Raw genomic sequence first — 24,678 nt, forward strand, 5'->3', positions numbered from 1 at the left:
ATTGCCTTTGAGTATTTGCCGAGACTGATCAGCTCATGCATGTGAGGAAACCACCCACTGTCATGGAAAGAACCTTCCAAAAGGAGGGCCAAGAACAGTGCCTATTCCCACCAGCCAGACTAGAAAACATGGACGTTGAGTATTCAGAAAGGTCTTGCCTCAGTAGTGGAGAATAATTAACCCCAGACAGCACTGCTCTGGTCCTGCCTACCCAATCTTAAAGCAAGACCCAAAAGAGTCAAAAGATGATTTAACTGCATCCCAGAAAAAAGCTCAAGAATTTAAAAACATCCAGCACGCAGCAAGGTAAAATCACAATGTCTGACATCCAGTCAAAGATTACTAGACACGCAATGAAGCAGAAAAACATGACTATGGTGAGGAATAAAAAGCCATCAACTGAAATCAACCCAGAATTGACACAGATGTCAGAGTTAGCACACAAAGACATGAAAACAATTATTATAATTGTATTCCATATGTTGAAAAGCTACATAAAACCATGGAGAATAGTTTTTTTTTTTAAGATTTTTTATTTATTTTATTTATATTTGGCTGTGTAGGGTCTTAGTTGCAGCACACAAGATCTTCGCTGAGGCATGTGGGATCTTTCTTTGGTGCGCACGGGCTTCTCTCTAGTTGTGGCATGTGGGTTTTCTCTTCTCTAGCTGTGGCACGCAGGCTCCAGGGCACATGCGCTCTGTAGTTTGCGGCACCAGGACTCTAGCTGAGGCGCATAAGCTCAGTAGTTGTGGCATGCGGGCTTAGTTGCCCCACGGCATGTGAGATCTTAGTTCCCTGACCAGGGGTCAAACCCACATCCCCTGCATTGTAAGGTGGATTCTTTACCACTGGACCACCACAGAAGTCCCTAACCATGGAGAATATTTTTAAAAGACCAAAATTCAAACTTCATCTCAATACTACAGTGTCTCAGATAAAAAGCAATATTGGATAGGATTACTGGAAGATTAGACATTACGAAAGAAAAGATTAGTGAACTTGAAGACAGTAATAGAACTTATCTAAAATGAAACAGAGAGGAGAAAAAAGATCTTAAAAAAAATTAAAGGAGTATCAGTGAGCTCTGGAACAACTTCCAGCAACCTAACATACATGTAATTGGAGTCCCAGAAGGAAGTGGGGATGCAAACAGAAAATTTTTTTTTTTTTTTTTTTTTTGCGGTATGCGGGCCTCTCACTGTTGTGGCCTCTCCTGTTGCAGATCACAGGCTCCGGACGTGCAGGCTCAGCGGCCATGGCTCACGGGCCCAGCCGCTCCGCGGCATGTGGGATCTTTCTGGACCGGGGCACGAACCCACGTCCCCTGCATCGGCAGGCGGACTCCCAACCACTACGCCACCAGGGAAGCCCCAGAAGATATTTATTCTGATTTAGTAGGTCTAGAATAGGGCCCAAGAACTTGCATTGCTAACATGTTCCCAGGTAATGCTAATGCTTTGGTCCAAAGACTACACTTTAAGACCTACTTCTCTAAGGCAGAAGTCAGCAAACTATATCCTCTGGGCCAAACCTACCAGCTTTTATAAAGCTTTATTGGAATGCAGTCACGCTTATTTCTTTACATATTCTCTATGCCTACTTTCATGCTCCAAAAGCCGAGTTGAATAGTTGTAACACAGATCGTATGGTCTATAAGGCCTAAACATTTACTATTTGGTCCTGTACAAAAAAGGTTTGCTGACCTCTGTTTTAGGGATAAGTAGGGTTCAGGGTGTTTGGAGCCAAAGCACGAGCACCATCAGCTGGCTCTGCCACTCACAACTGCAGAATCTGACCAAAGAGGGCCCATCCCCAGGGAGGAGAGCCCAGGACCTCAGCAGCTACTGAGGGTCATATTACCAGATGACATCCAAGTGATCCTAACAGATAGTAGGATTTGGTGAAAATGATGCCACAGCATTGGACCTCATTTTCACTGGGGCCTGCCAACCACTCTGCTGTCTCCCTGAAGGCAAACATCTTCCCAAAGAGATGGGGAAAGTTAAGTCCCCTTTGCCAGGAATGCTGGTAGCTATTATTGTTGATGAGAACAAAACAAGAGCACAGATGGAATGAGGCTGAGACAGAGAGCCACCCAAGAACAAGGGTCTCAGGGGCCCCGTCCACTGTACATCCACCCAACCATCCGTCTTATCCATCCACTATCTAACCACTTATTCTTCCAGTTACCCATTCATTCCATTTATCTTTCCATCCACCATCCAATCATAATCTATCCACCATCCACCCCCTGCAACCTTCATCCATCTATCCATCTGATAATCCATTCAACCCTTCATTCATTTATTTGTTCAAGAATATTTATTGAGCAGCTATTATATCCTGGGCACTGTGCTAGCTGCTGGGAATGCAGCTGGGAACAAGAAAAATGTGGCTTCTACCCTCATGAAGTTTACAGCCTTGTGGGGAGACAGACAACAAGTAATTACACACACACGCACAAATCAGAATTACATTTGTGTTAACTGCTATGAAGAAGTTCAGGTAAAACCAGGGAGGCTAAGGAAAGCTTCCGTGAGGAAGTGATGTTGGAGCTGGGGCCTGAAAAGGAGTGGAGTTGGCCAGGCTAAGCAGGAGAAAGAGCATTCCAAGAATCAGATGCCAAAGCAGGAAGTAGGTGAGCAGTGGGGAGGGGCAAGAGCTAAGACTGGAGAGGAAGAGGGACCAGGGGCCAGCCCTGCAGTTCAGGTAAGGAGTTTGGTCTATATCCTAAGAGGACTGAGGGCGATTAAAAAAACGTAGGCATAAAAAAAAAAAAAAAAAAAGTAGGCATAGGCCTACATGATTATACTGGCAATTTAAGGCAATCAGTGTATTGGTCCTGTAGACTGTGGAGGGTACGTTTGATGAAGGTCAGAGTGGAATCAGGTGGACAAGTTCAGAAGCTGCCTCCAGGTGAGAAATAATGGTGGCTCAGACTTGGGAAGGAGGGGGAGATGGAGAAAAGTGGACAAATTCTAAATATGGGCTTAGATTGGGCTCCATGTCAACTCAGCAGAGGCCAGAAGGAGACGGGTCCTAGGAGCAGGGTTGGGGGTGCTGGCCAGGAGGAAAGGGGTCTTGACAGGATGCCAAAAGCCCACACCCCTAATTTACCATCCTTCCAGGACCTTCCCTTGCACTCCCCTAATTTACCATCCTTCCAGGACCTTCCCTTGCACTCAGCGGATCACCTTGTGCCAGTGAGTAAAAGCTCAGCTCCCAGGTCAGGCCCAACCGGAGGGACCAAGCGTCCGGTTTGCCTACGACTGAGGGGTTTCCCCGGACAAAGGACTTTCAGTGCTGGTCACCCTACGCCCAAAATCCATGTTGGCAGGGGAAGTCAACAGCCTTGGGAGGTAGCTTGGGAAGTGTAAGACACAATGTCCAGAGAATGGGCTGAATGCACATCCCCCTGGTTCTGGGCAAACGGGAACACGATTACTGAGCATCTAAGAGCCGCATCTCCACCTGCACAGTATTCTCCTACTGAGCATCTAAGAGCCGCATCTCCACCTGCACAGTATTCTCCTCTTACTGAGTGCTCTTATGACTACTGTCTCTCCTACAACAGTCCGTGAGGAGGACCAGCCACATATCATAGATGAGGAAATTGAGGCCTTGGATGGGGGGAAAGGGAGGCACTGTTAAATCGTTGGCCCGAGTCCCCCCAGCTAGGGAAGAGCCGAGTAGAAGTCAAAGCCACACCTCCCACCTGTGGCACAGCTGCCCACGCCTCGCTGGGTGTGGAACCAGGAGTGGCCTTGGCCTAGGGCTTTAGTGGGGAGACAAACGTGTTCCCTCGAGCCTGGCCTTAGCAAGCTCCCAGACTAAAGGGGCAGAGAATGGCGTCCACAAACTGTGATGCCACAGGACAGCCTGAGCTCAGTGTGGGGACAAAAGAAGAAACATGGGGCCACAAGATCTCAGGAAGAAAGGGTGCAGGCAGAGGAGTCACTGAAGATGGACCCGGAAGGATTGATCAAACCCCTGTGTCTTCACCTGTGGCTCGAGGTGCATAGCCAGATCACCGCTTCCCCAACCCGGGGCAGCTCGGTGACATCACGGCCTCTCAGTCCCACCCCAGACCTACTGCATCAGTCTCTCCAAGGAATGGTGGCCCAGGACTCCCTGTTTTTAGAGCTCAGCAAGCGGTTCAGATGATGACCCAGGTCTGCAAATGATCTCCAGCCAATTTCTGTGGCCCCTCCCAGCCACGTAAATGTCTTGAAATACACACAAGGGGTCCGTCAGCAGGTTCTCAGTGGGCAGCCACCTTATGAGACCGGTAACGTTAATACACCCATTTCACAGATTAGGAAACTGGCCCACACTAAGACAAGCTAGTTCATGGCTCATTTCACTTGGTCTTAATTCCACCCAGAACCCAAGTTGTCTCAAACCTGTGCTTCACATCTGTGCATATTAAACTAATCCACAGGTGGGCAAACTTTTCCTGCAAAGGGCAAGAAAGTATATCTCAGGCTCTGTGGTCCACACAGCCTCTGATGCAGCGGCTTGACCCTGCCACAGCGGCACAAAAGCAGCCTTAGACATTATGTAAATGAGCAAGCACAGCTGTGTTCTAATAAAACTTTATTGCTAGACACTGAAATTTGAATTTCATACATTTGACATCACAAAATATTTTTCTCCTTTTGATTTTTTTCCAATGATGAAATAAAATTCATATTTTATGGAAAGAAAAAAAAAACCATAAAATTTTTCTCTGCCCATTTGGGCCTCCTCCCTCCCCTTTGGCGTGTACTGTGCACCTGCATTATCCAGACCTCCTTAGGAGATAACACTCCTTAATCTTGTAAAGGGTCATGATGACCCATAATTCCTTAGAAGATAACCTTCCTTCTTAATCTTGTAAGGGGTCACAATGACCCACTACTTCTTGTACCTCTGGATCTGGGTTGCGTAAACTGTCAATAGGTCATTTGTCTCAAAAATTATATAACTGTGCTTTGACCTCTCCCGGGCAGAGCCGTCCTCAGGGCTTTCTGAGAGGCTGTCTCTCGGGTTATAATCTTCAGGTTGGCTCGAATAAAATTTTCCATTTCTTTCTTAGATTGACTACTGATTAATTTTTTCATCGATATCAACCATTTAAAAATATAAAAACCGTTCTTAGCTCACAGGCCACACAAAAACAGGCATCAGGTCAGATTCGGCACTGGCCGTAGTTGTGGCTGCACTAATCCATCCACATATAGACAAGCAACGCTCTGTAGCAATGAGCTGGCGTATCCGGGCCCTGTGGGCAGTTTTGGTCTCCGACCCATCACTTCACTCCCCCACCCCTTGCCCTGCCCCGTGCTCCTCTTTGCTTGTCCTTGGGCCTGCCCAGCCTGACCTCTTTGACTCCCAGATTTGCACGCACCCCTTGGATCCCCAAGCATAGTCAGTACTAACCACTCTGCCATCTTCCCTTAACAAGTCTAGCCCAGGGCCCCACTGCCCGTTGTCCTTTCCAGAGATCAGGCACATTAACTGCCTACCATATGGAAATTCAAGGTAAGGGCACCTATTTATTTTAAAAGAAAATCATATCCTCCCAGTCAGTTTGCAACCCACAGCCTAAGGTGGGGAGGCATCCCCAGCCCTGGGTAAGCCTGTTGTCAGAATCAAACAGTGTAGAAGTCACACTGGTTCCATGCTTTTCACAAACAGCCCCTGAAGTTCTAGTGTGACACTGAACTTTTTTTTCAGCGGATTATTTTAGCTACCAGCCAGTTCTGGGATCTCTCTTCCCTGGGGTCAAGTTCAAAGAGAATTCCAATGTGATTAAGTAAACATATGCAAGTAATAGATTTATGTGCTGCTGTGCTATTCTTTGTGATGCTGGCATTGGGGGTAGGGAATTATAACAGCTCCTGGGTGCTCAGCTTATTTCCTAAGAAATTAACTCATCAGGCCCCAATGTGGACGAAAGCACTTCTTGGGACATTGGAAATTCAAAGTGAAATGCATGCGTGGCTCTATCATTTGAAGAGGACAAGGGAGAGAAAGATCAGGGGGAGGCAATGATTTGAACACGAAAGGATGGGTGAGGGGTGAGCTGATGAATCTCTGCTGTTTGTGGATGCGTGTGGTTCGTGGAGAGAAGCGGAAACAAGTCAGGTATTTCTGCCCATCACAGCTGAGAAACTGGACTGTAAATGGAACCTGGAGCAGTGAGATGAAACTGCCCCACGTGGGCAGTTAATGGAAACGTGGAGAGCTTTTCTCTTTTAACAAAGTACTTGAGCTATTATCTCAGCATACCCGCGGCGCACGGGGACCACACAGGCGGCTGGGCTGCCCGGGCAGCTAGAGCCGAAATAAATTCCCTCTCAACTCGCAAGCAGATGCTCTGGTCCTGATCTGCCGCCAGCAACAAATGATGTTTGGGACCCAACCCTTCCCCAGCCACCCCTTCTTTACACCCCAGGGTACAGAGGCCCTTTAGGAAAACCATTAGTCAACAGATTCATTTCACAGCCCTATCCCTATACATGCCCCCATTTAATCCTCACAACCACCCTGCGAGGAGGCTTTCCATCACTCCACCTGCACATGTGACAATCCCATCTTACAGAGGAGAAAACTGAGGCTCAGGGAGGTGATCGAGGCAGAGCGAGGGCTGGAGATCAAGTCAGCACAGTGAATCCTGAGCTCTTTTCCTCATGCCACGGAGACAGGACCCTCGGTCTCCTGCAACCTCAGCCCTCACGTCAAACCCAAGCAACCGCTCAGCTCAAGACTCGCTGAGGATGGAGAAGTGGGCCTGGCCTTGAACGGGAAAAAGAAGGGGGAGGGGGCCTTATAAAAGCAAGTGGGGTCCCACTCCCATCTGAGTGAGAAGAGACTGCATGGCCGTGTCTGGGAAACCCGCATGGTGTTCATGAGAGTTTTATGGGCATCAAAGTCGAGCTGCATCTTGAGAGAACCCATTCCATGGGAAAGGGAGCCTAGGCGGAAGCTCTTGGCCCAGTCAACAGATTCGCCGGAGGGGAGACTCTGATTTCGGTGAGGGATTTGTTGTTTGCACTGGTTGGTCCCTCAGCCGGCCCCACGGATCCATGAAGGAACTTTACAGACAGCAGAGTTGGTAAGAGAGAGGGAGCGTACCGTGTGCTCCTTAAGACTCAGGTTCTGAGGCCAGGCAGACTGAACCGATGCCTGCTGCCCGCTCCTAATACCCATGTGACCTGTGTAAGTCACTTGACTTCCCTGTGTGTATGTGGGATGAAGAAAATGAGTGATTTTGTGATTTTCTAATTCTATCGTTCTTGTATTCTTGGCATGAAAGAAAGGAGACACGTGTAAGATAGAAGAAATCTGGTAAAAATCCTGCAGTTGAACTTGAATAGGAAGCATCAGTAAGTATCATGATGCATTTTATCTTTAGCGAAAGAAAAGAACTAGTTCTGACATTTACTCACTGAAAAGGCCCAGAAACAATCACCAACCCAAGAGAAATAAGCATCCCTCACACCCAGATAGCGCTTCTAAAATACCATTTCCTACTGGAAGGAACCAGGGCTGCTTGGAGAAATGATGGGTTCCAGGACCGGCTCAGGAAATATACAAGATGAGACTAAGCCATCAAAGGGTCATGACAAAGGACTCAAGGGTCACTGGCTCAAGCTGAGAAAATCTGAGCATCCCTAAGGGTAATAACTGCCGTGGATCGAAACACACTAAACATACTTAAATCCATGAGATCATTAATGGTGCTAAACCTAACTGGTTACCATCAGAGGATGCTAGAGAACCCATTTCTTATTTTGAAAACTGATAAAATTAAAGCAATCAAGCATTTAACCTATCTTTCCAGAAAGGACTGTGCCACTGAGGAAGCAAAGAGTTGATAGAGGGACATTTCTCATTATGGAAGTAACTGAGCTAATAAATAAAGAACAATGATAGAATTAGAATGTCCCATTTTGCAGCCCCTAATAAACTAATGGACCTAAGCATTGCTCCTCAATGGCTGCTAATATCACAGAGAGATAGAGATAGCTGCAGAGATAGAGATAGAGACAGAGACAGAGAATCAGACATTAACTGCCTTCTGATAGAAGCACACAGCACCACCTATGAAGTAGTAATGGCTAAAAAAAAAAAACGAACTTGAATCTGATCAAGCTTCTGGATTCAACTACCAGTTTATAGGAAATACAGCAGAAGAGCATGTTAAAGGACACCAAGGGGCTGCAATCAGCAAAGCCCAGACTGGGGAAGCCCCACAAACAGCCTGGTTTCTTGTATGATTAAATTGCAAGAAGGAAAAAAACAGATGGAGGGGGAGACTGTAGAATAAAAGAACCACAAATTTAGCAACAAATGAACCAGTCACCACGTACGAAGGTCTGCGGATCCTGATTCAAATAAGCAAACTGTTTAAAAAGTTGACATCTATGAGACAACTGGAAATTTGAACACTGACTTGGTATTGGATGATATTAAGAAATCATTACACATTTCTTTTAGGGGTGGTAATTCTATTTGGGTATGTCTTTTTAGAAATATCCAATGCATCCTTATCTCAGACACATACTGAAATATTTACGTGACTCTGCAGTTTAACTCTGAATAGTTTTGGCCACTGGAAAACCTCAGAGCCCAGGCTTCAGTGGGGGTGATGATGCCAATTCTGGGGTATCCAAGAGATGGTGCCTGGTGGAAGATGGCCAATGCCTAGCGGAACCTTGGGAAGCCCACGGCGCCACCTGGTGGATGAGAACTTGATCCTTAGCATGTTTAAGTTACCTCATGGGAAATGCTAGAGATGCTGCGTGTACAGCTGGGGTACAATCAGGTCAGTTGGGATTATTACTTGTAACATGGCTCTTCCATACGCAAAGGCTGGTAAGGTCTACAGAAATTCAGGCAGCATATTATTTACAAAAAGGTGACAATTTCTCGTACAAACCTGGAAGGACTTTTTCTAAAAACTCAAATTTCTTGGCAGTTTCCCGCAAGAAAAGAGAATCCAATGGCTTCTCCTGTTCAAGGTCATTTGAACCCTAGTATAGTTGGGTTTAAATACACAGACCCTTCCTTTTCCTTAGAAAAATTTTCCCATATCAGTAGTGCTCAAACTTTGGAAGGCAGCGGACTCACTTGTTAAAAATACAGGTTCTGGGCCATCCACCACCCCAGACCTTTATGGGTGGGTCTAGGAGAACCAGGGCCCTTAACAAACTCATAGACCTCCAGGAAAGGCTCAAAAGAAGAAGAAGAAGGAAAAGCAGACGTCCCTCTCCCCTTCCCATTTGTTCAAACTCGGGACATTCGAAGCCCCTGTGCCTCTGTCCTGTAAGGCAGGTGCTCGCTCTGTGTCTTGAAGGTGCTGAAGCCTCAAGAGTGGGCCCAGATTACAGGCCCATGACCAAGGCCAGAAGATGGTCATGATGTTTCCCCACTGTCCTGACCAGCTGATTACAAAATTTCCAAACTGCCCAGCGGCTCTATCTTCCCGTGGATCCAAGAAGAGGGAGGGACCACCTGATAGAATGATGACTTGGGGATGGGGATGGCTGATCTCTGAGGATGGAGCAGGCCCCTTCTTTATGCCCCAGACCTTGTGCAGGAAACAGAAGACCTGGCCCCTGCCCCAAAGGGACTCAGAGTCTAATCAGCTTTACTTCATATCCTCTCCCTCATCCACCCTCCACTCCATCCTCACCTGGCCCTATCCTGGACCAGGGCTTCCTATCTCCCTTGGACCATCCCAATAATACCTACTCCACCATCACCCACTGAAGCCCAGCCCCTGAGATCTTCCAGTGGCCAGCATTATTCAGGGTTCAATTACAGAGTCATTGTAAATATTTCAATACGGGTCTGAGATAAGGATGCATCTGATGAGGACTCCTATTTCTTTAAAAAAAAATCCATAATGGAATTCTCACTCCTAAATATAATTAACAATGATTGATTAATCTTACTAATCTTCTGAGCCTCTCACCTTTCCTAGCTGTCTTCTTTCTGTCTCACTTTCTTCCTAAATAGAGGCAGGACCATGCTGCAGCCCCTGTTTGAAGTCCTCTTTGGGCTCCTTTTTGCCTCCAAAATAAAGTCTAAACCTCTTGGCCTGACACCAAAGATTCCCACCACCTGGCCGCAGCTCACCTCTTCAGCCTCCTCTCCCGGTCAGCTGTCCACACCTCCTGTGCTCCAGCCACCAGAACTTAACCACCCTTCTCTGCTCACACCCCACACCATCTACCCACGCCACGTCGATCCTGGCAGTGCCTCAGCCAGGAGCATCCTCCCCCTTCCAAGGCCCCATCACCCTCTACCACATTTTCCCTCGTGCTCCAGTTACAATGAAGTGCTCTCTCCACCCACAGCAGGTTACTTCGAACTGTACTATGACGTTTATTTCATCCTATCATGAACTCTGCATGTTGTTTCCCTCTTGGTCTAACTCTATCCCTCCCACTAGATGGAATGGCAGATCTCATTCATTCACCTCTGTCTTTCCCCCAATGCCTGCTTCAGTGCACGTTACCCAGCAGGTGTTATTTAATCTGTGTTTGTGGACTGACAAATAAACTGTCCTCTTGGGTGTTTTTATAAGAGAGCTTGTTCTCTAATAGTTCTTCGGGTGGTACTTGCACACATGCCAGCCATCACACATGCCCAGAGGGATGATCCTAGCGTTGACATGGAATCCCATGTTGAGGGCATGAAATGCCCATGCCCCAGCAAGGCAGTACTTTCTTGATATGGGGGTAGTTTTAACTTCGGCATCCCGTTGATGGGAGACAATTGTTGTAGCCCACAGGCATCTTGCAGGCAGTGCCCAGCCAAAACAAGTTCTCCCTACTGAAATCTGAAAGGCTGAGAATCCCCTTCTGTGGCCCCGGGGGACGGCCACTGTCAGAGGAACTGCACCAGCTGCAGACCCAGCCTGGAGGGGGTTTGCACCAGCCGAGAGGAAGTGACACCAGCACAGCAGAAGTAAAACCCCCCATGCTCATTCAGTCGACTGGGGGCCCGGCTCCGAAGCACCACCCACACCCAGTAGGGCTAGGAGATCTCTGCCCTGAATACACCCACCCTGAACCATGGAGGCTGACGGGGCCGGCCTGCCCCCCATCACACAGCAGCAGCGAGCAGCTAGGAAAGGGACCTGACCACCTGCACTTCCTGGACCCACATCTTCCACTAATCACGGTGCAACTCCAGGTGTGGCTGACCCCATTCATTCCCCACCCCCTCCAACCAGAAGCATTTCACAGCTTTCTCTCAAAAAGATCCAACTCTACAATTCTTAGTGAGATGTCGATTTTACTAACACTTTGGTTGGAAGACAAGGAAGACATTTTATACATCGCAAGGTGAAGCTCCATAAAAACCACCTTTAAAGATTCTCTGTTCTCTGCATATGTCCTCCCAGCTTATCTCCTTTTGTCACTTCCCAAATTCTTCTATTGTCCTCAGCCCTGGTCTGAAACCCTACTGAGCAAAAAAGGCATTAAGCTCTATTGTAACTGACGTCTGTCCCTTGGTGGGGATGAGAATCCTCGCTCTCCATCCAGACACAGCTTCTCAGCCGCTGATCAAATTGTTCTCCATAAGTCCCTTCTCCCTCTCTGCAAAACAGTTTCCTTTGTGAAGGAGAGATTATACTACTGAGAAATTAAGTTAGTCTTCACAGTGGCGCAATAAGTTGAGTTTTTTCCATCGATCAGGCACTGTGTAAGGAAAGCACTGACATGCGTGACTTCATGTAATGTCCCCAACGACCTTGAAAGGTAGGTACCCCCACTGTTAAGGGGAGAAAATTTAGTCCCAGAGAGATTGAGCAATGAGCCCAATGTCAAACAGCTAGTAAATTAATGAAAGACAAGTCAAATTTTTTTAATGAGCAAAGATTTGAATAGACATTTCTCCGAAGAAGGTATCAAGTGGCCAAGAAGTACATGAAAAGACACTCAAATCATTAGCCACTGGGAAAATGCAAATCAAAACCACAGTGAAAAAACACTTCACACCCACAGGATGGCTACACTCAGAAAGACAGATAGTAAGTGTTGGCGAGGATATGGAGAAGTTGGAGCTCTCGTACGCTGTTGGTGGGAATGTAAAATGGTGCAGACACTTTGGCAAACAGTCTGGCAGTTCCTCAGAAAGATAAATATAGGGAATTCCCTGGTGGTCCAGTGGTTAGGAAGTGGTGTGGCCAAAAAAAAAAAGATAAATATAGAAGTGTCATGTAACTCAGCAATTCCACTCCTAGATATCTACACAAGAGAAATGAAAACACGTGTTCACCTAAAAACTGTACACAAATATTCATAGCAGCGTTACTCATAATAGCCAAAAAGTAGAAACAACACAAATGTCCATCAACTGATGAATGGAAAAATGAAATATGGTATATCCGTAAATTAAATATTATTCAGGCATAGTGCTGATTCGTGCTACACAATATACACGAAACTTGAAATTATTATGCTAAGTAAAAGAAGACAAACACAAAAAGCTACACATTGTATGACTCCATTTACATGAAACGTCCAGAAAAGGCAAATCCACAGGGACAGAAAGTGGATGAGGGGCTGCCTGGGGCTGGGGGAGGGGAAACGGGAAGGGACTGCTTTGAGTGCAGAGTTAATTTTTTTTAAATTTTTTGTCAGCACGGTGGGGTCTTAGTTCCTGGAACCCGCACCCCCTGCAGTGGAAGCACAGAATCCTTTTTTTTTTTTTTGATATTTATTATGTTTATTCATAATTTGATTATGCTCGGTGGGCAGCACATCTCCAGGAGCCTCCTGGAGCCTGGGGATCTGAGCTACGGTCACAGACCATGCAGGAGGCTTCACTAGGGTTGGGAGGCTGCGGGCTTTCCCTGGTGCTTTCCCACGTGCTGACAGGGAAGGAGGAGAGGGTGCGAGCATCACCATTTCTCGAGTTAGGACTTTCTCCTTTCTACACTTCCTCCATGCCCTGTTAGTCATCATCATCATCATCCTCTGGAACAAAAATATCATGCTCCTCAAGCAGGGCAGCAAAGTTCTTGCTAATGAGCGTCCCGACAGAGAGAAAGGGGATCACAAGGGAGAACACACGGAGAAGGGAGAAGGACATTTCACCGGTTTGGGCAAAATGGAGCCGTTGAGAGTAACGGTGACTGACCTCATGGTACCAGACTCCGAACTGAGCCGCCGCGTCCGCCGTCCGTCGGAGACCTCACCACCTTTCCTCGGGCTCAGCCGGCTCCGGAAAGCCCCAGATGCGACGGGTGCCAACGCGAGCCAGCGAGCCGCTCCGGACGCCGTCTCCCAGCTCCGTCCCTCGTCCGGGCACCTGGAAGCACAGAACCTTAACCACTGGACCGCCGGGGAAATCCCCGAGTGCAGAGAGTGATGCAAATGTTCTGCAATTAGACAGTGGTGATGGTCGCCAAACCTCGTAAATATAATGAAAACCACTGAATTGTGCACTTTAAAACGGTGAATAGGGGCTTCCCTGGTGGAGCAGTGGTTGAGAGTCCGCCTGCCGATGCAGTGGACACGGGTTCGTGCCCCGGTCCGGGAAGATCCCACATGCCGCGGAGCGGCTGGGCCCGTGAGCCATGGCCGCTGAGACTGCGCGTCCGGAGCCTGTGCTCCGCAACGGGAGAGGCCACAGCGGTGAGAGGCCCGCGTACCGCAAAAATAAATAAATAAAACAAAACAAACAAACCAAAAAAACGGTGAATACTATGGTATGTGAATTACATCTCAAAAACAAACCAACAAAACAGCTGATAAAAAGCCAGCCAAGAGTCCAACCCAAGCCATCAGCCTCTTGGTCCTGCTCTGACACCCCTTAAAACGCCCATCACAGCCTCACACCACCAGAGTCCCTCATGAGGAGAATCTCACACCCACATCTGCTGCTGAGGGGCAGCTGGCATTTTTTTACCGTGTGACTCTGGGGACAAGGCCCCATCCTTACAGCTAGCTGGGTGGGGGCGTGGCCTGGAACACCCCCAGCCTGGCCAGAAACCTGTGACTTCACTCCACAGGACAGCCCAGGTCAGCCAGATCTCTCTCTCCCTCTCTCTCTGGAGTCTGGAACCGGAGAACGAGGGACTGAAGAGGTGAGCTGTGAGAGACGGACAGAGGGGACATGGGGGAGGCCTGCACTCAGAGCAGCCCCGGGAGCTGGTGAGCAGGTGGAAGTCGGAGGAGGCAGCAAGGATGGATAAGCCAGGGAGGGCAGTCAGAAGAGAGCAGGAAGCGGCTGTCTTCTTCCTTCCCAAGGCTCTGTGGGCTCCTTGAGCCACACTCGAGTTCCTGTTCTGATTCCGAGTCCCTGTGGTGTCTTTACAGTAGCCACCTGCTCAAGGGAGGTCTGTTCTTTGCACTGAAAAGAGCCTGATGACACCCAGAAGGCATTTGTGGACCCAGGTTGGATAGACCAGCTCCCCCAGATTCATGGCCTTAGGGATGGGTTCTTTCGTTTACAAAGAAAACAGCAGATCTCAATGGTCTCTTCTGGAGCCCAGCCAGGAAAGCATCGGGCCATCTGCCTGAGATTCCATATGTAGGACTCCAGGACCCATCTTAGATACTGGCCTCAGAAGCCCTTGCACCTGCCCGGCAACGAGAAGATAATACACAAGGTGTAGGTTTCCACAGTGCGGACCAGTTACCATCTTGGTATCATTCTTTACTCTCCTTTGTCTTCTGACTTATTTGCTATGATTTAGCCTCTGCAATCCCCTCAGGTTAACCCAATTTTTTACAGACCAACAATTGGTGTGGAATAATAAAGATAGTCAAACTAAATATCTTATCTGGAGTGACCTTGAACTTATCAGTATTCTTCAAAGTAAGGAGAAGACATTTCACATCTCACTTTTAATGAGGAAAAAAAAAACTGTTGCTGGAAATATTTACCTTTCATCTGCTGCGCTGAGAGATGGGGGAGATTTGTCGACTTTGATCTCCACTTGTTTAATTACCGGGAAATGAAGTGCGTGTAAGCCAGCAGGATCATGAAGTCTCACTCTTGCTGCAGAAGATGGCAGCTGGGGACCCAGCAGCCTGGCATTTTATTTTCCCAGATCAAAGCTGAACCAGCACCAGGATGGAAGAAGTATCCCAATGAGATGCGCCTGAAGAAGAACCAGGTGGCAGAGACTTGACCAAAGGGGTCACTGGACCAGCATCTCCCCTTCTCACCTCCCACCCCAAGAGAAGGGCACGGTGTAGTCCAGGGCCCTGTCTGGCCTGCCCGAGCCAAGTGGCTGCCCGCACACCACACGCCAGGCCCCAACTTGAGGCAAGCCCAGCACACCTGTGCACCCACGGCCTTAGTTCTGACCACTTTCGACACACTACTAGCACCTGACTCCACCTGTGCTGGACCTCCCAGCTACAACCTCAGGTTGGTCCTCTTCTGAGCCTCACCTGCACAGCTCAGGTGAGTGAACACCATCCCAAGGAAAAGACCAGGGGACCGAAAACAAGACAAAAGCTGGCCTTCTCCGTGGACTGCCCATGACATGGAAGCTGGAATTTGGCCTCTGGGCATGCAGGGGCTGATGGGTAACCACGGGATGAAGGTGGGTAACATCTGGTGGGGGGGGCACTGTCGGTTGTTATGGATAGCATCCCACCATCCTTAGCACAGGAGTAACTCCACGATGCTCATCTCTAAAATGAGGGTGTTAAATGAGCCATTCTTTTTTTTTTTTTTTTTTTTTGCGGTACGCGGGCCTCTCACTGTTGTGGCCTCTCCCGTTGTGGAGCACAGGCTCCGGACGCACAGGCTCAGCGGCCATGGCTCATGGGCCCAGCCGCTCCGCGGCATGTGGGATCTTCCCGGACCGGGGCACGAACCCACATCCGCTGTATCGGCAGGTGGACTCTCAACCACTGCGCCACCAGGGAAGCCCTAAATGAGACATTCTTGAAAAGCCTTCCCTCTTTAACATCATCTATCTTTATGGTTCTATTTATTGAGCCTCTTCTGTAACCAGAACTGTGCTAGCTCTTCCAGAAGTCTCATGGGTTGATCATGGCAGTGGTGGTGGTGATGGTAGCTGCTCACGTTTACTGAGTCCTCACGATGCGCCAGGTGCGCCAGGGGCTGTACAAAGATTAACTCATTTAATCTTCAGAAGTCCCTATGAGGTCAATACCATTATGTATTATCCCATTTGACAGATGAGGAAACTGAGGCCAGAAAGGTTCACATAGCTGTTAAGTGACAGAGCATGCTGTCAAGATATTATACTTCCATTACATTCCAAACAAGGAGACAAGACAAATCCACATGAAACAACATAAGAGAAAATATGATGTAGGATTAAATTGTGCAGAGCAAATGTTAAGCCCTAAAGCAGGAATCAGAAAACTATGGCACACGGAGCAAACAGTCCACTGCCTGTTTCTGTAAATAAAGTTTTATTGAAACACAGACACACCCATTTGGGGCATACTGCCTATGGTGGCTTTCATGCTGCATTGGCAGAGCCAAGTAGTTGAAACAGATATCATGTGGCCTAAAATAGTCACTGTCTGACCCTTGAAAGTTTGCCAACCCCCTCTCTTACGGTGACCAACTGGCTGGGTTTGCCCAGCACTGAGGGAGTTCCTGAGATGCAGGACTTTACGTTTTTAAAACCAGTAAAATCTTGGGCAGACTGGAACAAGTTGGTCACCCTACCTGCTCTACCACAGCTCAGAGGAAGGCAACATCCCTGGGAGTTGCAGAGTTGATAGAGGTGAGCCTTGAAAAATGTGCAGGATTTGGATATATGGTGGGTGGGACATGGGTAGGATAGACGGAGGAAGAACATTTGAGATAGGAGAGAGCAGCAGGAGCCTGCAGAAAAATGAGCATGAGATGCTCATGGGACAGCGAGGAGAGAGACGGGTCTCCCTGAGCAGAGAATGCCCGTCAGGAAGCAGAAGTTGGGCCCATTAACTGAAGACTCCACAAAGGGTAGCTCATCATCATTGGTGGCAGTGTAAACAGGTCCCATCAGCTGACAGTGCGTAAGTATGCATCAAAATGTTAAATGTGCGTGTGCTTTGACTGCCAATGGGGGAGACCCCAAATCAACACCCCACCCTGTATCCAAGCCTTCTGAAACGTGACTTTGTGGTTCCTCCCATCTTTACCTCTTAAGGTTCCAGTCAGCCACGTGATTTGCTTTGGCCAATGCGATGTTAGTGGACTGGTCTCAAGCGGACACTTAAAAAAGCCCTTACTTGTTTCTCCTTTCCCTCTTCTTCTGCCTTTGCCCTGAGAACATGTCTGGGCCACAGAGCAAAGCTGAGCCACCCGAACTGTCCCAGCCAAGACCAGCTGAGGCCACCCAACCTGCAGCTGACCACAGACATGTGAGTGAGACCAGCCAAGCCCAGAACAGCCCAGTCAAGCGCCACCTAAATTGCCAACCCCCAGACTCAAGAGCAAAATAAATGCTTATTGTTTTAAGCTACTAAGTTTGAGGTCGTTCATTGCACAGCATTATTATGCAACTAGATAACTGACCCTGCCTAATCCTTTTTTAGGAACTTATCCTAAGGAGGTAATCCAATGAAGATGCAAAGATGCATGAATAAGGATGTCCCTTACAGTGTTATTTACAATAGTTAAAAAATGGAAAACTTCTTTTGGAAAGATCTAAGTGCTCAGTAATGGTGGATTGGTTTTCAAAAATTAAATCCATACAATGGAATATCATTAGCCATTAGAAAAGGTAATATATATCAATATTTATTGACATGGAAAGATGTCTACTTCATGTTAAATGGAAAAAAGGTTTTAAGGTGGATCTATTGTTTTTATTGAATATGAGAGACAGGGAGGGAGGGATGGAGGGAGAGATCCATGCATCAAAATATTAACAGTGATTATCTTGAAGTAGTTGGATTTTTTTTACTTCTTTATCCTATTCTGTATTGTATGAATTTGTAAAATGATAATGTATTATCCTTACAGACAGAAAAGAAAATGTCACCAAGAGAACCTTTCTCTCTACATATATAAAAACATGGCTTTCTAGTCCGTAGTAAACCTCTACCCTCTCCACCAACTCCACTTACTACTGACTCTGGAATGAAATCTGACTGACCTTGAAGTTGCCCTTCTTGCTGACCCAGGAGACTAGAACCCACGTTGGGAGATTGAGGGGGGAGCACCAAGCCGCAATGATGAGGCTCTCTGTGGAGATACTGAGGAAAAGTTTTCCCTTCCAACCATCTGCAAAGAAATTACCCCTGAAACCAACTCCAACCATGCTTTTAAAAACTCCTTGCGTCCAAGTCATGATATTTTTGGAGTGAGATCTACTTTACAATATTTTATTAACTGCAGTGTTGCAACTAGAAGTCCTTTGTAGCTGTAGGTCTCAGGGGCCTTCCTGGGACGTTGCACTTAATGAGGTTTATAATTCAATATAACTACATCTGCATCTTTAATTATGCCTAACATTTAATCTTCATTGCTCCTCTTGAATTGGAAGAGCTACAATTAGATCTGCTGTAGTTTAATCTGATAATAAACATCCATGACATTTAGAGCAAAAATGTACTCATTTCATTAGAGTGGCCGACACATTTACCATTTGCCTGAACTGAACAAATACTCTCAACAGCCCTTCCAACTGTAACAGAGAGCATTGTTTTAAACTATCCCCTGTAGACTCCTGGAACTCTAGAGCTGACAAGGACCTTGTAGGTTAAGGAGTCTAACAGCACTATTTTTCAATGGAGGGCACTGAGGCCCAGAGAACCTAAGTCATTTGTCCACTGTCACACAGCAAGTTAGCAGATAGAGGCTATTACAGGAAATAAGTCCAAGGATTCTTGAATCACTGCCCAGTGGTCTGTTTGTCATTCCTCTATTGCCACCCTGGCATATATGGCTAAAGTAGGACATAATTTTTTGTTGACATTCCTCTGAGCAACCACCACCTCCCTCTTTTTATGGAATCCAGACAAAACGTCATTCAAGTACCTATATTGAGCATCATGCCCCAATCCCAAATTCAAAGCAATAACAAATGAAATATAAAAAGAGAAAATTAAAAAGACACACCCTCATTAAAAACAAAATCAATATCTCCAAGGACCAAAACTCAAGAAAATAAAACATTAAATGAACTGAAGGTTGGAGTTATTTGGCTGCAGGTCTAGAAGGAGGCAGAGGTGGTTAGGAGCTTAGTTCCACTGAAAACCAAAAATGCCCCATTTAAGACCAAGGATGAGACTCAGGCTCTTAGATTTAAGCTGGGACAGAGGCTAATAAAATAGGGAATGATACAGTTAGACAATCTCAATTTGGCAAGCATCATAGTCATAATTAATAATAATAATTCAGGCAAGAATCATTAGCGGATGCTAAAACTTGTGGATAAAAATTTGAGGATAAACAAAATATTTACATAGTCTCAAAGACTTCCCCACAAAATGCTAATTACTTACAAAGGGGAAAACATTAACTATGAAAGTGGAGAAGTCTCGCGGACACCACCCGGACCAAGTGATCAAAGTTCACATCAGCAGCAGTGGCACAAAGAAGGACACGGCGTCACTTTCTTGGACTCCTTTCACTTCTCCAGTCTTCCTATTTTGCCCTTAACTCATTCTCATCTGTAAACCCCTCTTCTCTCTGCTTCTGCACCATCTTGAACCATCATCTCTAGTAGGCAGGGATTGGTCTGCTTAATTTATCTGGAAGGAGCTGGTCAAGAGACAGATGTTCCTGATTCCTCACATGTGCACCTTAAAAGGGCTTTTACCCCCAATACCTCATTGACCCTCACGGTCTGAAAATTAAGTAAAACATATTTTTCTCCCATTTAAAAAAAAATGTGAAAACCAGGCTCAGAGAGGTTAAGCCACTTGCCCAAAGTCACACAGCTAGCAAGTGGTTGAGCCCACATCTCCTGGCTCCAGTGATAAGATGCTACAGTTGACGTGGTGGTTGACTCCCCGATATCCATCCCCCTCCCCCACTGTGTGGCCACAGTTCAGTTTCAGGGACTGACCCTGCCTCCAGGTTGGCCCCATTTAGTCAATGCAAACCCAACGAAAATGAAATCCCATCTCCCTTCTTCAGCAGCTGGAGCAAGAGCCCAGGCCTAAGCTGATCAGCATATGCCATTCCCCTGGGCCTGGGGAACAGTTCTAGCCAATGAGACACGATAAGAAGTCTGCTAGGGCTTCATGTCTTATGCTTCCTTACTTTTAAGAACAAGACTAGGAAGCTTCTCTCTCTTCCTAAAATAAATGGGGAAGAAGATAGCCCAGCTTGCTGCTGGCAGCAATCCTACAAAGAAGGGAACCAGCCCTAGAACAAAACTGACACTGTGGATGGAGGAAGAGAGAGGTAGAAAGGACCAAGCACCCGTGATGACCTTCTGAAGTGCAATGTCAGACAACCCTGGAAGCTACGTTAAGTTGGTTCATCTGTTCATTGCAATCAAAAGCACCCTACTGGGTGCAGGCCCCCTCTCCCCTGAGGCAGCCCAGCAACGGGGAGCCCAGCAGCCCAAGTGTCCCACTGAGCTCCAAGGTAATGATGACACCTGCCTCACCAGGCCCCATACACCCCCGCTGTCCTCAAATGGCTGTTTGTTGACATCGCTTCTCTTGAGCTTTTTAAACTTCACAAGGAAGGCAGTTCTATAGTGCTGTGAGCTCTCTTTCTGAGAAGCAGCCCTAGTGCTAAGGCAGGATGAAGATTCGTCTGTTCCCAGTACCCGCCACCCCTCTCTCCTCCCCCACAAAGAGCAGCTTTCCTCTGGAACCCATGCACATGCTGTTTATTTCTAACTGCACCAGCAGGTCCCAATCCTGTTGCTTGCTGCTTCTAGTTATTCACTTGGAGTCAGAGCTGCTGGGAAGTCAAAATTAGCCTTATTCTACCAGCATGAAAAGGAAATGCAGAAGCAGTCTTTCGGCTTCACAGGGGCAAGGAGCTGGGATTTTTCTCCTCTTCCTGTGAACACCAGGGCTCATGCTTACATGGGTCTATGATTACACAGCCATTTGGAAATTCTGTGAATTGGAAGCAGCGCTGTCACTGACTTCCTACAAAGAAGAAGTCTTCCAGAGGAGGGACATAGGGGCAGCCATCTGGTTGGAAGCCACCGCATTTACATAAGTTGTCTCTTCAGTTGAGGTGGTAAGGAGCAGTCTGTAAGGGGGGGGGCGGTTAATGACCAAAGCCATGCTTGACACCATGTATTGATCAAGTTTTTTATTTAATTTTTTATTTGCTGTATTTTATAATGCTTTGACATCTTGGGGCCTTGCTGATCTTGGAGAGACTGACCCTCCCAGGGCTGACTAATTCCTAAAGACAGCAAACACCTTGCCTTCCGTATGTTATTCCTATGCAAACCGAACCAATCCAAAGCCCATAAATCCACCTCCTCCTTTATCTAGCTTTCTAATACCATGTTAATGTTTCCCCTGCCCTAAATCACCACCAGGCCGGGTGCCAGACATATAGAGACCACCCTTATAGCCCAGAGCCCACTGACGTTATTCAAACTATACAATCCTAAACTTGCTCAAACTTGCCTACCCTGCCCATGCATTCCTTCCCATGGAAACCTCAATAAACGCTCTGACCATGCTCTCCCTTCACTCCTTCACTCCTGGCCCACCCAGGTGCTTCCCCATGTGGCCCTGCAGGGCACTGTGTGCCCCCTTGTTTGGGGAACTGTGAGTAATAAACTCTTCTTTCAAGGCAATTATTTCCGTGTCTGTCATCTTACCACATCTGATTAAGCCAGATCAGCTAGCAAGAGGAAGATAGCATGATTGTAGGTGATGCCTATCACACTGCAAAGTAGGAATTATTAGCTCCGTTTTCCATGTGAGAAAAGTGAAGCTCAGATGGTTGAGTAACTTGCTGATGTTGGTTAACAGAGAATATTGATCATGAGCTAAGGGTGCAGCAGTCGACTTCTTTTCATAGAGATATATGAAATTTTAAAGATACTGATATTTGGTGGGAGAATTGAGTACTATTCATCAAAATGAAAATGTTTTATTTTAGGACTTCCTTGGTGGTCCAGTGGGCAGTACTCCATGCTCCCAATGCAGGGGGCCCAGGTTTGATCCCTGGTCAGGGAACTAAATCCCACATGCATGCCACAACTAAGAGGTCCACATGCTGCAACTGAGAGGTCCGCATGCCGCAACTAACATGCCGCAACGAAGATCCCACGTGCTACAACTGAGACCCGGCGCAGCCAAATTAAATAAATTTTTTAATGTTTTATTTTAGGAGGGAAATTTATTAGACTTAGTTAGTGGAAATGAAATATGTTACGTGAGTCCATTCAGAGGGGCTATTGGGGAAAGCTGACAGAATAACTCGGAGGAACTGGCCGGCATTACTCCATCAAATCTCCTGGGCTTTTTGTTTACATTCTTACAACCTCGAGAGGAGGTGAGCCAAGTTGGAATACAGCCAGTAGAGCAGAGGGTCCCGCTGAGATTGAACTTGGCAGCCCCTCTCCGGGGTATCCCAGTGACAAAACATGCCGCCCCCCAGCATGTTGATGATACAATAAGGAAAGCCACATGCAGGAAGTAAACAGTCATCAGGGGAAGAGCAACACATGGTCTCACTCACTGCTACTCAAATCTGGTCTGGGGACCAGCAGCCTTGGCATCACCCAAGACGTTAGAAATGTGGGATCTCGGACCCCATCCCAGACTCGCCAAACCGGAATCTGCAAGTTAACAAGATGGCCAGATGATTCACGTGCACATTACAGTTCGGGAAGTTCTAGTCTTTACGGTTCCACACTTGCGAATGGGGGACACTGGGGAAACAATTAGGATGCGGATGGAGAATGAGATCACAGATGGACTCAAGCTGTAACTGAAAGGGCTCGTACTGAGCTGTGTGCTTGGCGCCTCTTTGGTGCCACAGACCTGATACAGCTCCTACTGCTTTCAGGGTTAGGTTATCAGGGTATTACCGACTCAGCCTGGATAATCCTTTGTCATGGGGGTGGGGGGGGCTGTCTTGTACATTGTAGGAAGTTTAGCAGCATCCTTGGCCTCTACCCACTAGATGCCAGTAGCATTCTCCAATTCCATCCCAAACCCCCTTGTGACAACCAAAATTGTCTCCAGGCATTGCCAAATATTCCAGGGCAAGTGGAGGGGAAGGGGTGTGTATGTAAAATCTCCCCCTTCCATTGAGAACCACTGAGTTAAATAAAGCATTCTTATGAATTCATGTTGCCTTACCTGTTCTACCTGGGACCATCAGTGTAGGAAAGGACAGGGAGACGGTGGAATTTGTTTTTGCGGTCAGGGTGAATCCGCTGCTGCAACTGCCTTCCATCTCTCTGCTGCCACGAAGGAGAGGAAAGCCTCCAAAGGGATGGAAAGAAGGTCAGCAATAATTCAGAGGGAAGCCAGGATAAAAAGCCAGTCTAACTGGCTTCTAATGTTTCCCTCGCTCCATACCACCTCGCGCTGAGGGTGTGGGAAGTGCTCTGGATCATGAGCTATGAGCTGTTACGTTCTAATGCCAGCCCAGGTCCCACTGGCTATATGCCCTTGGATGAGTCACTTCCCCTCCATGGGCCACAGTTTCCTCCCCTGGGTTGGCCAAGGGAGTTCCCTTCCATTCCAGTCATTCAATGAAGATCCTAGAAATGATAAAAATCATGTGTGTCAAGTTCACAAGGCTGAATTCCCATTCGGGAAATAGAGATACAGATAAGGTTGAGTTTGTTGATTGTTGACTCCTAGCTAGGCTGAGAGGGGATGAGTTCCTAGAAGCTGAGATGGGAAGTCCAGCCATTAAACAACCTGGTCCAAAGGAGAAAATGGGCAGTGAGAGCAAGTCTCAATCAAGGCAGATACTGCTTCCATCTGCAACAGGGGGGTGTAGGTGGATGGCTGCCCAAGACCCTTCCAGACTGGACATTCTGTGGCCCTGATGCTGTTGAACTATCCCTCCCCAGGGGACACTCAGTAACCAAATCACCTTCGGTCCTAGGGCTCCCTTCAAATTATTTTCTGGAACCTAAATAAAACTGGGCCTGTCTCAGCACAGGGCTGCACCTAAAGAAACCCAGACCCAACTCCTTACAGCTTTGGAAAGAAATGTAGGTCCATTAGAGAAAGCCTCTGGGAACGATCAAAGGGGAAGCTACAACACAAACCAAGGCTGCTTAAAAATAATATACATTTTCTCCCTGCAAACCTCCCAGCATACCTCATAGCCCCCCTTCCACCTCAGCCACCCTGGCCTTAGACTAGTTACATCCTGTCCCCTCCCCACCTACCCTGTCTTTGTAGAGCCTTCTGGCTTGCTTCCACCTTCTATCAGTCTCCCCTTCGCTACCTACCCTGAGTAGCCCCACAAAATCCCAGAAGCTGGTTCTATGCTCTGGAAAGAAGTGTGGCTGCATGAATCAGAAAATGAAAAGTATCCATGGGGCTTCCCTGGTGGCGCAGTGGTTGAGAGCCCGCCTGCCGATGCAGGGGACACGGGTTCGTGCCCCGGTCCGGGAAGATCCCACATGCTGTGGAGCGGCTGGACCTGTGAGCCATGGCCGAGGCCACAACAGTGAAAGGCCTGCGTATCACCAAAAAAAAAAAAAAAAAAAAGTATCCATGGCTTAAGCACTCAAGGTCTTAGTTTCCCACATCAAGATTCTGGAAGTCAGCAGTCCAGGGT

At 47.3% G+C, this 24,678-nt stretch overlaps 1 pseudogene; it reads right to left on the reverse strand.

The window, feature by feature from the left end:
- Window positions 1-12,960: 12,960 nt before the first annotated feature.
- Window positions 12,961-23,331, reverse strand: LOC132506950 (essential MCU regulator, mitochondrial-like; annotated as a pseudogene).
- Between the last annotated feature and the right edge of the window lie 1,347 nt (window positions 23,332-24,678).

The sequence above is a fragment of the Lagenorhynchus albirostris genome, chromosome 16, assembly GCF_949774975.1.
Source record: "Lagenorhynchus albirostris chromosome 16, mLagAlb1.1, whole genome shotgun sequence".
Classification (NCBI taxonomy): Eukaryota; Metazoa; Chordata; class Mammalia; order Artiodactyla; family Delphinidae; genus Lagenorhynchus; species Lagenorhynchus albirostris.